The 2724-nt window shown below is 43.9% G+C and overlaps 1 pseudogene; it reads right to left on the bottom strand.

The window, feature by feature from the left end:
• Positions 1-1002: 1002 nt before the first annotated feature.
• Positions 1003-2253, bottom strand: LOC148554737 (uncharacterized; annotated as a pseudogene).
• Positions 2254-2724: the final 471 nt, after the last annotated feature.

The following is a 2724-nucleotide window of genomic DNA, read 5'->3' as shown; positions in this document are numbered from 1 at the left end:
ATACTCAGCCTGGTTATTTATTGCCTGGAACAGGAATTTGATTGATTGTTCTGTGTGCACCCCTATTTTGTCTTTTAGCAGTATTCTTGCCCCACATCCATTGTCATTTGATGCACCGTCTACATACAGTTCCCATTGTTCGGCCTCCTCCGCTTCACCGGTGAATTCGGAGACAAAGTCAGCTAGGGCTTGGACTTTAGGAGATCCTCTGGATTGATAGGTAATATCGAATTCTGAGAGCTTGATGGACCATTTTGTAAGTCTTCCTGCTAGGTCTGGCTTTTTTAAAATTTGGTGCAGTGGTTGATTGGTCCGAACTATAATTCGGTATCCTTGAAAATAATGTCGCAGCCGCCAAGCTGTAATGATTAGCCCAAATGCCAATTTTTCAATCATTGGATATCTTGTTTCGGCACCTTGTAATACCTTACTTACGAAGTAGACTGGGTGTTGTTCTTTCCCATTGTCTGTTACAAGCACTGAACTGACTGCGTTAGTTGAAATGGAAAGAAATAGGTGTAACGGCTTACCTTGTTCTAGTTTCCTTAATATAGGTGGCGACCCTAAGGTGTTTTTGAATTTTGTGAATGCTTCTTCGCACTCCTTCGTCCAGGTAAATTTATCTGTTTTTCTTAGGGTGTTGAAGAAGTGGTAAGATTTTTCTGCAGCTGTTGGCAAGAAGCGGGATAGGGCTGCTAGCCGACCTGTCAGCTGTTGGACTTCTTTTTTGGTCCGAGGAGATTGCATGTTGATTACTGCAAGGCATTTGTCTGGGTTAGCTTCTATCCCCCTGTTAGTCAGTAGGAATCCGAGGAATTTTCCTCCCTGTACTCCGAACACACGTTTCTCCGGATTTAACCTCATATTGTGTCTCCTGAGTTGTTTAAAGATCTCATTGAGGTCGTGCTTGTGTTGTTCTTCTGAGCATGATTTGACTACCATGTCATCTACATATATTTCTATGTTTTTGCTGATTTGTTCTTTGAAAACTTTGTCCATTAGTCATTGATATGTCGCCCCTGCGTTTTTAAGCCCAAAGGGCATGACTTTGTAGCAGAAGTTTCCTTGGTCAGTCACAAATGCTGTTTTCTCTTCGTCTCCTGGGTGCATCAGCATTTGATTATACCCTGAATTGGCGTCCATGAAGTTGAGTACTGGGAATCCTGAGGTATTGTCCACCAATCTGTCTATGTTAGGAAGTGGGTAGCAATCCTTCGGACATGCCTTGTTTAAGTCGGTGAAGTCCACACACATACGCCACTTCCCCGAGCTTTTTCGCGCCATTACCACGTTGGCTAACCATTCGGAAAATTGAAGCTACCGGATGAATCCTGCCTCCAAAAGCTTTTGTGCTTCTGCTTCAGCTGCTTTTCTTCTTTCTTGCCCCAGATTTCTTTTCTTTTGTCAGACAGGTCTGACGTTGGGGTTGACTGCCAGTTTGTGGCAGATAAAGCTCGGGTTGATTCCTGGCATGTCTGCCGGTGTCCATGCAAAAAGATCGGCGTTGGTTCTTAGTATTCGGATAAGGTCTTTGTTTCCTGCACAGAAAGCGGATCCGATGTTAGTGAATTGCTCATCTTTTTCTAGCTGTGCCTTTTCTAGGTCGTCAGTGGGTGTAGGACGACTGTTTTCAGTTCCAGGGTCCAGATCGGCCATAGCTGGGATGTTTTCCGAATTGTATACTGAGTGAATCCGAGGTGTGCTCTCACTTTTTACTGCTTTGAGACCTATGTTGTAGCACTGCCTGGCCTCCTTGTGATCGGCATGTACCATCCCCACCTTGTTATCCTGCAATGGAAATTTTATGCAAAGGTGGACCGTCGAAACGATGGCCCCAAACGCGTTTAGTGATGGTCGTCCCAGGATAATGTTGTAAGGACTAGGACAATCCACCACTAGGAATTGAATATCCAATGTTTTTGAGTTTAGAGCTTCTCCAATCGTTGTTCTTAGCCAAATATATCCAGATACTGATACCTTTTCTCCAGAGAACCCTACCAATTCCCCAGGTGATGGCTATAATGCGTTGTCACTGAAGTGCATTTTTTTGAATGTTGAGTAGAACAAGATGTCGGCACTATTTCCTGGGTCGAGTAGGACCTTTTTTACCGTTAATTCTCCCATGTGGATTGAGATGACAACTGGATCATCTAAATTTGGGCAAGGTGTTTTGAAGTCGGCCATGCTGAAATCAATGCGGGAAGTCGAGGCCGAGGTTTGTGGTTCTGGACGAGATCCTTCCATCGTCATCATTGCTCGGTAGCTTCTTTTCCTTGCGGAGGTGGTTGCTCCGCCACCTGCGAAGCCTCTTGAAATGTAGTTGATTACCCCTTTGGACGGGGGTGTTTCCACCTGTTTCTGCCAGGACTCTTTTTTTTTCTCTGCGTCCCTTGCTGATTCTCTCTGCTTTCTGGAGGCAAATGTACTTGTTTAGAAGGCCTTGTCTTGCCAATTGGTGCACGAATTATAAATCACACTTTTTACAACTCGTACCACTAACCAGCAAGTGCACTGGGTCGTCCAAGTAATACCTTATGTGAGTAAGGGTCGATCCCACGGAGATTGTTGGCTTGAAGCAATCTATGGTTATCTTGTAACTCTTAGTCAGGAAAACAATAAAATAATTCACTTATCAAATTTGATTGCAAGGAATAAAAGGGCAGAACACAAATTATACTTGTATGCAATGATGGAAAATATGTTGGAGTTTTGGAGATGCTTTGT

The sequence above is a fragment of the Arachis ipaensis genome, chromosome B6 (genome assembly GCF_059453495.1).
Source record: "Arachis ipaensis isolate K30076 ecotype BB chromosome B6, ASM5945349v1, whole genome shotgun sequence".
NCBI lineage: Eukaryota > Viridiplantae > Streptophyta > Magnoliopsida > Fabales > Fabaceae > Arachis > Arachis ipaensis.
The sequence above is the reverse complement of the archived record's forward strand: the minus strand, read 5'-3'. Positions and strand labels throughout refer to the sequence as shown.